Source organism: Mustela putorius, unplaced genomic scaffold (assembly GCF_011764305.1).
Source record: "Mustela putorius furo isolate JIRA1106 unplaced genomic scaffold, ASM1176430v1.1 tig00000508_pilon_pilon_pilon, whole genome shotgun sequence".
In the NCBI taxonomy this organism is placed as follows: Eukaryota; Metazoa; Chordata; class Mammalia; order Carnivora; family Mustelidae; genus Mustela; species Mustela putorius.
Window position 1 is genome coordinate 4,313,493 of NW_025421402.1, and position 13,857 is coordinate 4,327,349.

At 55.1% G+C, this 13,857-nt stretch overlaps 1 protein-coding gene across 3 annotated transcripts in view; it reads left to right on the forward strand.

The window, feature by feature from the left end:
- The first annotated feature begins 4,371 nt into the window (after window positions 1-4,371).
- The window catches only part of SOX13 (SRY-box transcription factor 13), a 44,875-nt gene continuing 35,389 nt past the window's right edge, over window positions 4,372-13,857 (forward strand). The window contains exon 1 of one of the 3 annotated variants that reach the window (XM_045081046.1): window positions 4,372-4,528. The gene's annotated coding sequence lies outside the window, so the exon portion shown is untranslated. Of the gene's footprint in view, window positions 4,996-11,851; window positions 12,876-13,857 lie in introns of those variants that run through there. The other 2 variants (XM_045081042.1, XM_045081043.1) reach the window with 2 other exon arrangements.

The following is a 13,857-nucleotide window of genomic DNA, read 5'->3' on the forward strand; positions in this document are numbered from 1 at the left end:
GCCGTGGGTAAGATTCCTCTCCTGTCTGTGCACAAAGAGAGGAGATGGAGGAGATGGTTCTGGAACGCTGATGGCTTACCAGATCTTATACTTTCAGATTCTGATAGGCCAATGAAACATTCTGTGAATCAACATGTTATCTTCTTGATTCGCCTCCACACCCAAGTGGGACTCTCAGGAGAAACTCAAGTAGAACTGAGGAGAGGCCCATCAAGCTCAGTCTGAAGGGAGAGCCTGACTCTGGAAGGGGGCTCCTGTGGTATCCTCCACAGTGTGACCATCTGAGCTCAGCTCTCTTGCCTGGCAAGTCTGGCGGTAGGTATCCAGAAAAGCACGTCCTTAGTCAGCAGGATGAAGAGTTGGTACCCAGGCAAACTCCACTAGGCTGGGCCTACCCTGACCTGATCCAAATGGCAAGCAGCTCCTCTAAGCTTCAGAGAGAAAATGGCCCTTCGCTGGGTCCTGAGGCCTAGGGAAAGGCAGGAAAGACCTGAGGCAAAGCAGGACAGGGATTTCACTGCTCTTTCCTCCTCCCAGATTCTGGAGGTTCACTTTCTGGAAGTTCACTTTCTGGAACTTTCTCCCTCTCACCTGTTCCTGTAACACTGAAGAAAGTGATTCACACCAATCTGTGAATTGAATCCTTTTACTACTTCTCCCACTCGCCCCTTTGTCTCTAGCCTTGAAGGTTGAAGGGAGAGCGGGAAACCCCAGCTCCCCCGGGCACCAGAGCCCCGGGCACCCATGGGGGTCTCAGGAACAGGCAGCCACGTGAAGTGCCCTGGAGGCCACCTCATTGGAACCAAAGTCTTTCCTTCAGCAAATATTTTTTGAGCATCTGCAAGGGGCTCTGGAAATTAAGTGGAAAATACAGTAGACAAGGTTGTCTCCTCACGGAGTCCACAGTCTAAAGGGAAAACAGGGAAAAACCCCCCAAAAAACAAAAACAAGTAAACAGATAAAGTAAGTACCAATCCCATGAGTGCTGTGAAGCAGGAGAATAAGGTGTGGAGGGTGGTCTCAGGGGTGGGGTAGGGGAGTTGGGGAAGGGAAGGTAAAGAAAGGAACATCTACATCCAGACCAGAGGACGAAAGGGAGCCTGCTCTGGGAAGAATGGGCTTTGCAGAAGTGCTTTCAGGTACAGAGATATTTATAGGGCTTGAAGTCTGGTTAGAGGCAGGTCTTTCAAGATGGAGATCCCATTGGGATTGGGCAGTTTGTAAGATAACAGTTCTGGACTGGAGGCGACAGCGAGGGGAGGATCTTGAAAAATAAACAATTGTTTGATAAACTAGTGGTTTGCCAGGTTACGCAAACTATTGTCCCCAGAAGGGGGCCATTCGAGCCTTCTATTGTTCAGATAAATTGATTTTCAGGAAGTTCCTGGAGCAAATAATGAAATTATTTACTAGTTTACAGGCTTACCTTCCTGGGCAAGAAATTTCTGGAACAAATGTTAAAAGTCATGGCGATGTAAGTAGCCTTAGTGAAATGATGGGACTGTGGGTGGTCTTGGTTCTCGGAAGCAGTGAGGCTGTGGTGGTCTAGCTGACAGATAATGACCCGGGCCAGCGTGGGGACGGTGAGGACAGAGAAGAGGAGGAGGGGGGACACATCAGTGGACAAAGACCAACAGCACTCATTAATTTGGGTCTATGGAAAGGAAGAATCGAGGATGACTCCTAAGGTCTTTGGCTCCAACCTCCCGGTAGTATCGTTTTCTGAGACGGGAAAGACGGTACAGGGTGTATGTACACAGGCTTGGGGGTGGTGGTTAAAGTTCCATCTTGGAACATGTGAGATCCTCAGGTAGAAATGTCAAGTGTGTGGTTGGATACATGAGTCTGAAGTGCACTAAGCAGTCCTGGAGAGTTACAGAAGAAGTTGGGAGAATCATCAGCACATGTTGGTTTATTTATTTGAGAGAGATGGGCTGGGAGGGGCAAAAGGAGTGAGAGTCTTAAGCAGTCTTCCCACAGAGCCTGATGCGGGGCTCGATCTCATGACCGTGAGATCATGACTTGATGGTCAAAATCAAGAGTTGGATGATTTACTGTGCCACCCACGCACCCCAATAGTTGGTATTTAAAGCTATGGAAACGGGGTGCCTGGGTGCTGAGTCAGTTAAGCATCTGCCTTCGGCTCTGATCATGATCTCTGGGTCCTGGGATTGAGACACCCATCAGGTCTCCTCCGCTCAGCAGGGAGTCTGCTTCTCTCTCTCTCTCCCCCTCTGTCACTCCCCACAGCTCGTTCTTTCTCTTTCTCTCAAATAAATAAATAAAATCTTTAAAAAAACAAATAAAGCTTTGGAAACATAACATTTCATGTATGGCAAGAAGGGAGAGAGGAAAATGGGGTGCAGAAGGTTTCCCATGGGAAACACCCCCCTGGAGACAAGTGGAGGAAGGACTATAAACAAGGGAGGCTGAGGAAGGACAACCAGTGAGGTCAGAAGAAACTCGGGGGTGTGGAATCATGAACATTTTGAGGCGGGAGTAGTCCACTAGGTTAAATGGTGTCATTTTGATGTTTATTCCCAGGAAATGGTGTGGTAGCAAAAAAAACCTAGAATCTTCAGTCAAACAACTTCCTCCTGTCACTTACTGGCCATGATCTTGAGCTTCATTCTTCTTACCCCTAAAATGGAGATGATGGTACCAGCCTTCACAGAACTGGGATAAGGTACAAATGGATATTGTATTTGAAAATAGAATCATATATGTATATTGTCTTACTGTGTGTAAGACATAGTAGGCAGATACTTAAACATTTTTCAGGGGCACCTGGCTGGCCCAGAAGAGCATAGAGTCTTGATCTGGGGGTTATGAGTTGGAGTCCCACGTTGAGTATAGAGATTACTAAAAACAAAAACAAAACAAAAAACTATTTCAACGTAGTGGCAATGACTAGGAAGGGTGGTCTCTAGTGAGTGCGATATATAGTGGACGGGGACTGTTGGAAAGAGGAGAGCCTGTGTCCCATCTCTGTTCCTCCTATCTCACTCTGCTGTGACTGAAGATAGTGACGGGGAGGGACCGACCCATAGATGGTGGCATTGAAGCTGATCAGGGGCCAGAGAAAAATAATCCAGCTATATGGAAAACACAGGCATGCTGGCCAGGACGGGGAAAGGCTTGGTGGCACTTGGGTAGCTCCTCCATGATTTCTGAATTGGCTTCATTCAGTCATCCAAAAGCCATTCGCTGGAGAGCTGATACAGACTTGTCCCACCTCCATCCTCCTGCTTCCTTCTTTCCATCTTCCCTATCCCTAGTTTACCTTAGGCCTGTGTCACTTTTACCCTGGTGACTGTCACTGTCTGGTCACGGTCTCCCTGCCTCCAGCTAGACTGACCGCATCAGAGGCCCTCCTTAGAATCCCTCAGGGACTCCCTATTCCCTTCAATCAACCCACAAATCCACAAATATTTGTCAAGGGCCTGCTCTCTGTAAGATTGGGGAGACATCCCTGTTCTCAGGGAGCTTGCATTCCAGTGGGGGTGGGGGGCAAGCCATACAAATATCTACCCCCCCTGCCCCCCCTTCCCCGGGCAGGGAGGGGTGTGTAGGCAGGGTGGGGGAGGGCTTCTGGAGCCTACCCCAGTAGATGGGGCACCTAACCCAGATTGGGCTGTCAAGACCTACTTCTGGAAGAATTGATATCTGGGCTGAGAACTAAAATATGAATAAAAGGAGTTGGGTAAGGAAGGCCACGGGGAATGATGAAATCCAAAGCCCCCAGAAGGTCCTAGAAGCCCGGCTGACCATCACCTGCTGAGAGGATGGGCCACCTATGCTGTCTGTGTCTTATCCTCAGCTTCACCACTGCCCCTCCTTTCACGGCTCTACTTCCTGAGACCCAGTTCAGATAACACCCCCCTCCCCCAGAAGACTCTGATCCCTGTCCTCACACCGAGTGCCCTCCATGGCCTTTAAGGAACACCCCGAATTAAAGGAACCCACCCCTTCATCTAGAAGAGGCTCAGGGAAACAACAAAGACCCGAGAGAGTGGTGTGAGGCACTAGGAAGCGGTCTAGCTTCAGGTAGGATGAGGTTCTGCGTAGGGTCGGAAACTCTCAATCCTGCCCGTCTGGAGGGTCCGGAGGCCGGGAGCTAGACGGATAACTTCTTGGGTCTTGCTCCAAGGAGCGGAGATTCTCGGCAGCGACCCTCATACCTGGGCGGTGGGAGTGGGCAGAATCCACCTCTTTCTTCTCTTCCCACCCGCCCCTCGCCGCTCTCCCCTTCCCATTCCCAACCGAGGTTTCCAGCTGTGGATGCCGGGATGGACCTGGCTGCAGGGAGGAGGAGGGAACTCTCTGTCCCTCCCTCCTTCTCCATCTCCCCACCCTTCCTCCTTCCTCCTCCCCCTGCCCGCTCTCTGTCTCCCTCCCTCTTTCTCCTCTGAGGCTGTGGAGTCGCCTCGCAGCACCGAGCTGCGAGCGCCCTGCTCCCGGTCCCGGCTCGAACTGAACTGTGCAAGTGGCGGGTCCTGGAGCCCCGGCCCAGGAGCGGCGAGCCCAGGTCTGAGCCCGGGGCGCAGCGGCCGGCCGCCGAGGCCCTGGTTCGGGACCGAGCCGAGGCGCGGAACGGGAGAGCCGGGCGGGCGGGCCGGCGCCGCGTCCGGGCGAGTCAGGGAGCAGGACCGCGGAAGGCAGGGAGACGGCCGCAAGCAGAGGGCAGAGGGCAGAGTGCAGAGAGCGGCCTGGCTCGGCGGAGGGCGCCGCCCGGCCGGAACCGAGCTCTACGCCCGGGACTGCGGCCGGCGGTGGGGCGCGGACCCAGGGTGGCCACGAGTCCCGAGCGACTCCCCGGCCCACGGCGGGGGGCGTGCCTGCTCCCAACCCAGCCGCCCCAGCCCTGCGCGCCGGTCAGCCGCGTTGCCGCCGGGGCATGTGAGCGGGAAGCCCGGGCTGCCAGCCGCGAGGACCCGTACGGAGGAAGAGCCGGAGCAGGAGCGCGGAGCCCGGAGCCCAGCGCCTGGCTGAGTAGTAAGTGCTCCCCTCGGCTCCCGCAGCACGCCTCTGCGCCCCTCTCCCCAGCCCTGCGAAGTTTGACATTCCCGCCCCGGTGTTTCTGGGCACACACCGGCTCTCATCTCTGCGAGTTTTCGTCCTTTGCAAAGTTTTTTGAGAAGGAAACGGACCCCCCACATGCCCCCCCCCCCCCAACGACGCCGGCCAGTGGCGGCTCCTCGCGGGCCGACCCGGGTCCTTGTGCAGAGGGGTGGCAGCCCGGTAAGGCCGTGGGGTGGCGTGGGGGGGGATGTGTGTGTGTGTGTGTGTGCGCACCACGCTAGCCAGCCTTGGGGTGCTCGCACCCCCTCCACCCCTCGCCGGCGGGCCGGGGGCACGAGGGCTTTCTCATCAGTCTATCTAGGCGCCCAGTTCTAGGATTTCCCAACGGGAAGCTGGGGCGACCCGTGCGCGCCCCGCGTGCGGCTCGGGTGCCGGCGCCCAGACGCAGATGGACCCCCCCCCCGCCCCCATCCCGGGCTGGTGCGGTGCCGGGGGCCGGCCACGCAGTCCTTTCCACCCTGCCAGGTTCGCACCCCAGCGGACCCGCCGGGCGCTGCATCCTGTTTGTTTTCTGCTCCGGCCGCTCCTGTTTCACCCCCTCCCACCTCCCACCCTATCCTCCTCCTTACCACCCCCACCTCCCGCCTTTGCAGTCGGAGGTGAATCTCTGCATCCCGATTTCGCTGCAAAGCAAATCTTGCCTAGGGGTAGGGAGGCGGGGAGGTGGGGAGGGGGCCGGTCGCTCGGTTCCCAGAGGCTCGCCATTGTTTTCCCACCCCGCGCGTTCTGTACGTAAACACACACACACACACACACTCACACGTACATGTACACACGTGTGCGCGCCGGCTTCTGTGACACGCACAGGCGCGCGCGCACACACGTGTGTGTGTGTGTGTGTGTGTGTGTGTGCACGCGCGCTCGCGCTTCGGCTGCTGCGAGTCCCCAGACGCGCAAGGATCGCCCGCGGGATTTTCCCGGCTGCCGGGCTGGCCTTCCAGGCGGCAGGGGCTCCATTACTTATCTGGGGTTGGGGAGGGTGAGAGCGTGGGGGCTGCCGGAGAGCCCCGGGCGGGGCCGCGAGCCGGGCCTGGGCGGGAAGTGAATTTTGAACTTCAGCCCTGGACCTTTCCGGGAGGACCCCGAGCGCACGAGCGGCGGCTCCCGCCCTGGAGGGCCGACGGCAGCTGCAAGGACTCCAGCGGCGCTCTTGGCAGCTGCCCCCGTGACTGGGGCTAGGAGGAAGCCGAGGAGTTTTCCTGGGAAGTTCGCAGTGACTCTGTGGGAATTTCCGGGCAGGGCGCCTCGGCGCTGGCTCTGGCGCAGGGGTCTGGTCAGAGCCAGAGGAGATGCTGCTGCTCTGGGCGCGGTTTGGAGATCCGGGTGTACATCGTGCTCCCTTAGGAAGTGGTGCTCCACAAGCTGAGGTTCCGCACATTTTGGTTCTGATTCCCCTCCCGCGGGCAGCATCAGCTTGGGCGAGCACCGTAACTCTCCCAGATTTTCCCGTATGCAGAACTGGCAGAATTGTGTGCATATCCTTGAAACTGACATCGAATGATCAATTAAGGGGAACAAGGGGAAATGGTTCGGGATCCCTCCCTCTCCCCCGCCCTGGGGCCACTGAAAGCCACATAAAGCTTTGTGGTTAAGAGCCAGGGCTCTGAAGGTAGATCCTAGATTCTGCCACTGGCGACATGATCTTGAGCAATTGGGCCTTACTGCTCGGTGTCTCAGTTTGCTCATAGAACTGTGCCTGGCACATAGTAAGTGCTGGAGAAATGTTCGCTGTTATTGCCATTATTAACTGACCAGAAGGACACTCAGGAGTGTCCTTTAATCAGTTGTAACAATTGTCCACTTCTGGCAAGGCAGAAACCTCACACTTCTTACCACCCTTTCCTGATTTTGGCTCCTCAGATCTCCCTACTCCTTGCGTAGATCCATCTTGGGAAATCTTTCATTACTGCCACCCCCCCCCCCATTATTTCACAGTTTTTGTGAAAGGCACTTTACTCCCTCCTTTCCCTCATTCTTAAAAATCAATCTTGGCCCACCTGCAGTCTTCTCTCAGTGGAAATCAGGCCCCAGGAAGGAAGCCTCTCTAGGAGTGTCCCCCCCCCCCCCCAGTGTCCTGGCTGGGGCTGCTGGCTCAGGATTGGATGCGCATTTGTGTCTCTGGGGCTGGGTGAATTTCTGGAGAGAGGAGCCCAGGTGTCTGCTGCCCCTTGGGGAAGGAGTAGGTGGGGGTGGGGGCACCAGGTGGGACCGGCTGAGGCAGTTCCTTAAGGGAGCTCTGCTCCCTCGGTGCCCTCCATGTCACCTGCTGCTGGCGCTCACTTGGGAACCTGGAAAATCCAGGCCGCCTGGGGAGATGGGAAGCGAAAAACTTCAACTTCCCACTTGCAGTTTGAGTATTTTCTAGGAAATTGGGTTTGTCACAAGCTCCTTCTGTGTTTCCAGACTCGGCAAAGGCAGCGATTAGGGATGAGCTGGGTGACAGTGGGGAAGAACAGGTGGGTATTGCCTCCAACCGTGGGTTCCTCTTTCCTTTCTTGATTCTCTGGCTCCCACCCTGGGCACTGGGGAGGGTGGCCAGGAGATTGGTGCTTGGAGTTCCTGCTCCTGGGCTGTTTTCAGTGATGAGAACCAGCATTGCAGACACACACGGCCCCCCCCCCCATTCGTGTCTTTCACGGAAATGTGTTGGCACATTTATTATGTGCCAGGCCCCGTGCTAGGTAGCATGATTTTAGGGGTGAACAAGACAGGTAGCGTGCCCGCCCTCAGGGAGCCTTCTTTCTAATGGAATAAATAACTTGAAATAAGTAACCATAGGTCATGTGGCAGAAATACAGCATGGTGCTGTGACACAGGGTGGGGGCATGGAGGCAGGCAGAGATGGTTGGAGACAGGCGGCCGGTGGAGGCCTGGACTAGGAGAAGGAGCCTGCTGCACAAAGCCTGGAAAAAAGGATTCCGGGGGGGGGGGGGGGGGGGATGAAAAATCCCTGAGGCCAGTTCAGGGTTTGGTAACAGCAGTATGCCTAGAGGAAATCCGGAGGGGAGGGCCCAAGCCTGGGGACCCGGGACCCGGGAGCAGTGTTCAGGAGCTTGATTAGATGGCCAGTGTGATGGGGAAACCACTGGAGAATTTTACGGAGGGGAGTGACGTGATCTGATGGATGATTTTAAAAGATGATTTAGTATATAAGAAACAGGTAATCAGAGTTGCCCCAGGGGAGGGCATGGGTTGGGATGGAGGAAATATGGTGTTTTCACTCTGCACCCTTTTGTCCTGCCGAACGGAGTGCCTTGTACATCTTTGAACTATGTATGCCGAAACAAACAAACAAGAAAACCCACCGGACCCCAAAAAGTGTAGGTAAAGAAAGAATAGCTTATAATTTGGAATATGAATATGATAAAGGGAGTAAAACCCTAGATGAAGTTCTATGCTGTGGTACTAATTTTGTACAGATGATCGTGCGTGTGCATGTGCGTGTGCCCCCGTGCATGCATACATGAAGAGAAGACCTAGGCTGCCTGGAAATGTTTACAGAGCTGATTCCAGATGCTGGGCAATGGGTGATTTTTATTTCCTTCTTCTTTTGATTCTTCCAGTCTTCTACAATGGTCATTAATGGCTTTAATAAGTGCGAAAAAGTGGGAAAAAGAGAGGTCACTTTGGCTGCTAATAGAGGGTACTTTGAGGGGCAGCAGGAACGGAAGAGCTAGCCGGGAGGCCCATTGGATTCAGAATGGAGGTAGGGTGGGCCGAAGGGAGATTGTTCTGGAAATGGAGCCAGAGGGTCTCACTAATCACTCTTTGCTCTTGCCTAGAGAGGGTATTCTATCCCCAACTTGGATTTTGTTACCAAGAATGTTGGGGGTCAGTACAGGTGAAGGGCGATTTCAGTGCTTCCTTGGCTTTGAAAGCATCTCGTGGTTCAGCTTCATCCGTACGTCCTCTTTCCTTAGGTCGGGGAGGGGGGTTGCTGCCTGAACATTTTGTTGCTCTGATAATTAGCAGATAGAGGACAACATGATGTATCCAGTAAGGAGTTAGAGCTGGGAGAGGTTTTCATCACTTAACAGCTCTGAGCCTCTGTTTTCCCATCTGTGAAATGGGAAACAGCAACAGTACTTAACCTCAACCTCTTACAGCTGAGGAGACTCACATCCGATTAAGTCCACAGCGGTGCCCGGTGAATGGCGTGGGTCTGGGTGTGCTGTTGCCAGAGAAGCATTGCCTTAAGAGGCCTGTTCCTGCCCTTGAGCGGTTGATGCTCTCCATAGGTTTCCTCCTTTGTGGGAATGCTTTGAGATTGACCTTACTGGGTAGCTCCCAGTAGGTCACCAGGAAGCCTCTGGAAGAAGTGGAATTCAAATGCCACTGGGCCTGCGGGCCCCTCCCCCAGCCACATTCAGAGGTGAAGGGGAGCCTTTGAAAAGGACTTTGCTGGGAAGGCCCAGCCAGGCCCACAGCAGATCGTGCTTTGAATGGGAATTATTTTTTGTGCTCAGTGTTTGCTTAAGAGGGCTCGCTCCTGTCCAAACTCGCTGCAGTCCTCACCCTTTGCTAGCCTCCTTTCTGGAACCTGGCTGTGTTAGCCAGGAAGGCTGTCATAGTGCCAGGCAGGGGACCCGGACTCATGGAAGATGGCTTTCAGCGGTTGTCAACTCCCTGTCTCCCTGCTCCCAGGCAGGAGGGCATGTCCTGGATGGGGTGTTTTCGTGGCCACCTCCATTTTGGCTGCCTCTTCCTTGGAGTCCCCCTTCCAGCTCCTTGGGAAGCCTTGCTTAGGAAATCTGTTGCAGGCAGGCTTGGCAGGGCCACCTTCAGCCTCTGCTTGCTTCTCTGGTCGGATGGGACTCTGTTCCTTTACAAAATTCAAATAGTCTCTGAGCAGTGCTGACATGGTGACTTCCTCCTAAGAGTGGCTGCAGTGGGATAGTGTGTCCGGTCAGGCCTGCCGGAGACCCCCGAGGCCATTCCTGCTCAAGCTTCATGGTGGTTAAAGCCCCTGGGACTTGCCTAGGACAAGGGTTTTGTCTGCCCTGCCTGGCCTACAGCATAGAACCTGGCAGTTACCCCTGCTACTCCAGGCATGTTCTTGGCTCTCCTGCCCCTGCTTTATTTAGGAAGACCCTCTGCTCCTGTGACCCACCTCATTTGGGAGGGACCTGGGCCCCTGTGGCCCTGGCCTTGCCCAGCGCCGTCCCCTGACTGGGTGTTGTCGGTAAGGATCTAGGTGGACCCAGACATGGGACAGGGACAGTGGTCAGACCTCCAAGAGGCTGTGAGGTGAGGAGGAAGTGGCTGGGGTTTCCCCATCTCCTCACAGGGTTATCGGCAGGCAGATCCAAGGCCTGGGCTTGGCCCAGGACGTGCTGTGTGTGTGGCCTGGCATCTTACAGCCAATGCACATGGGGATGGGGACGGGGTTGAGCTGGGGGAGCAAGCAGCTGGGGCAAGCAGATGTGTACCAAAAGGTTGAGGTGTCCCGTAGTGTGTGTGTGTGTGTGTGTGTGTGTGTGTGTGTGTTTTAAGATTTTATTTATTTATTTAACAGAGATCACAAGTAGGCAGAGAGGCAGGCAGAGAGAGAGGGGGAAGCAGGCTCCCCGTTGAGCAGAGAGCCCGATGTGGGGCTCCATCCCAGGACCCTGGGATCATGACCTGAGCTGAAAGCGGAGGCCTTAACCCACTGAGCTGCGCAGGGGCCCCCCGTAGTGTGTTTTGAGGAGAGAGGTGTGTTTGGGGTGGTAGAGGAGGAAGTGGGAACGAACTATACAGCTTCCCCCTATTTTCCTAAATAGCATCCGTTACTCAGATAGTAGCGGATGCTACTATCTAGACTATTAGACTGCTTGGTGACTGTGGGAAGCCGTACAAGTACCATCAAACCTGAATTCAGTTCTCTACCTTAGCATATAAATGGCTTTGGCCTGAAGCCCCAGAAGCATCCCTGGGAATTGTGGCCAGGTTGGGAGTTGGGGAGAGGTTTAGTGTTACTCCACATTGTCCCCTGTACCTTTTGGGGACATGTCCAAGGCAGGGTTTCGGTGTTTTGGTGTGAGGAGAGGAGAACGGGAAGGAACCACAGAATGGGCCGGAATCCTTGCCCCCCCCCCCCGTGGTTTAGGTCCGATCCCTGCCAGGCCTGGAGCTCCCTGGGGGATCCGCCCCAGAGGAGGCCAGACTCTTCTCCTCCCCTCGGCCTCACCTCCCCCAGTCCCCGCCCCCTACTTGACTCAGAATGGAATGTGCAGCCTGTGGGACAGGATGGGGTGAGAACCCGTTCCCAGAGGCCCTTGGTCCAGGCCGCCTCCCTGCCCCCCACAAAGGGAGGGGGTGCACCTAAGGGCCAGGTCCTGCTTCTTGGCACTGGAGATGAGCCTCGCTGCCCATTCGGGGGGTTCAGGTCCTGCTGTTTGAAAGAGCAGCCAGGGTGGGGGGATTTCCTTAGAAGTCCAAAATGGGGGGGCATTAGAGGCCAGTGGGAGCAGGCCAGACAGCTCTGGTAGCCAGGGGCCGGGAGGGGGGGTGGCGGTAAAGATTGACACCCTTTGTTGACGTTTTTCCCTCTCTCTCTCTCTCTTTAAAGATTTATTTATTTATTTATTTATTTATTTATTTATTTGACAGAGATCACAAGTAGGCAGAGAGGCAGGCAGAGAGGTGGAAGCAGGCTCCCTGCTGAGCAGAGAGCCCTGACTGGGGCAATCCCAGGACCCTGGGATCATGACCTGAGCTGAAGGCAGAGGCTTAATCCACTGAGCCACCCAAGCGCCTCCACTCTCTTCTTTTTTTAAATTATGGCTCGTATTTCTGTTGTTATTTCTGTGTTTCTGTCGTTCCCCAAAGTAGTACAACAATGTGCATTACTTTTGTAAGCAGAACGGAAAGTATTTAGAACATATCTAGAACTGCCACGCAGAGCAACAGAAAGCTCAGTGTTTGTCTGGCAGGGAGGAATGGGGACCCATGCTAGAATATTCTGCAGATAGAGGGGTCCCTGGCAGGAGGAGGAATAGTGGGAGTATGAGGAGACTCCCACGAGGCCAGATTGGAACCCTTTCAGGCCGACAGTCGGTGGGCCAGGGCTCCCTGGCCCAGGTCTTCCTGTTCATGCTGGCACCTGGCAGGAGGCAGCAAAGGGAGTAAATCCTGCCTTGAGCTGCCCTCACCCTGACTCCAAAGAGTTAACTCTTGCCTGGCCACACAGGTTACACAGGACAGGCCCTGTGCCCTCTTCAGAATGGAGGGAGAGGAGCTTTCTGCCTGTGGGGTGCCAAGCTTTGGAAACCACCCCCAGCCCCACTGAAGGAGCTAAAGTCGTTCCTATCTCCCCGTGAGGCTTTGGTTCCAGGCCTGTCCCTGAAGGTTCCGTGGGGAAGGACAGGCAAGGAGGGGCCAAGAAAACATGGGGAGGGGCTGAAAGGAGGCCTGGGTACAGGTACAGCCTGGCTCTCAGAGGCAGATGGGGTGAGGGGATTGGAGAATGAATAGGGAGGTATTGAAAGCCGAGGGAGTGGCCCCTCCGGTCCCTGCAGTTCCTCCTGTTGGCCCGGCTCCCCTTTCCCTGGCTGGTTGGCAAGGGCCTGCCGTGCTGATGTGCGTGTGTGTATGTGCGCATGCGTGCGTTTGTTCGTCAGCAGCTGGGCTGGGGGTGCTGCGTTCTAGAGACCTTGGTCAGCCCTTCGAGCCTCTGAGAACCTCAGGAAGACCCAGGACATGAGACCAACGTCAAGAAGGAAAGGAGAGAATGGACTGGAAAGCCCAGGAGAGCAAGAGGAAGGCCCTTCTCTCTCTCCTCCTCCATGACCTCCAATTCTGCAGAGCCTCAGGTGCCGACAAGATTGGGGTTTCAGTTCCATTCTACCTGGGGAAGGGACAGGCCAGTGGGTAGTGACTCCCCTTCCGTCCTTTTGCTCTCTGTAAACTCCATTGCCTGCTGCTGTGTCTCTGGGAGCATGGGCCTGCAGCCATACCCTCTCCCTGGGAGTGGGTGATGCTGGGGAGTCTAGCCAGGGCGAGGGGCTGGAGAAAGAGCAGAGTGGGAAGGGAAAGAGTGGTAGAGTCAGGGGGTCCTCTCGCTGGGGCCAGTGGGGCAGGGAGAGGGAGGCCTCTCCTCTTAGTTGGGGTGATGGACTCAGCCTTCACTCACAGGTACCTTAGCCAAGCCAAGAAACACGTCAGAGAACAGGAAGGAAATCTGTGTCCCTTCTTGCCGGGAGTAGAGGAGGGTAGCAGAACTTTCTCTTCGGTATGTGAGGAAGTCAAGGGATGATCTTAACGGCCATCTGAGTTGTGATAAGTATACAAGTCTGGATGAATGGGGCTCTTAGTGTTGTGCAGTGTACAGTCTGCACAGCTGTACATGGTGACCCTGTTGGAACTGGGTCTGTGGAAACTATGGTTTCCATAGTATGTAAGTTACCTTCTGTATACCTTCTGTATACCAGCTCTTTCTGGCCTGAGATCCATTCTCCTCAACATGACACCCCAAATTTGGAAGTGATTGGGCTCTTTGTTACCCCTTTCTGGGCATTGATTGACTTGGAGTTTGGGGAAACAGAATTGAGGGGAGGGTGTGGGTGTGCGTGTGGTGGTCGGTTTAGTGAAGGTGTGTGGAGCTCAACTGCTATCACCCATGTCCTGTTGGGACAGGTGGCCACAGATGTGAGGGACCTCCTGATGGGCTTAGGAGCTCCAGAAGGGAAGGCTGCCTGGGGAGGAGGCAGGGCAGTTCCTACCTGGCCTAACAGCAGCCGGCAGGGTCTTCCTTGCACCCTTGCCCTCCTCTCTCCCCCTTTCAGGTGCAAAACT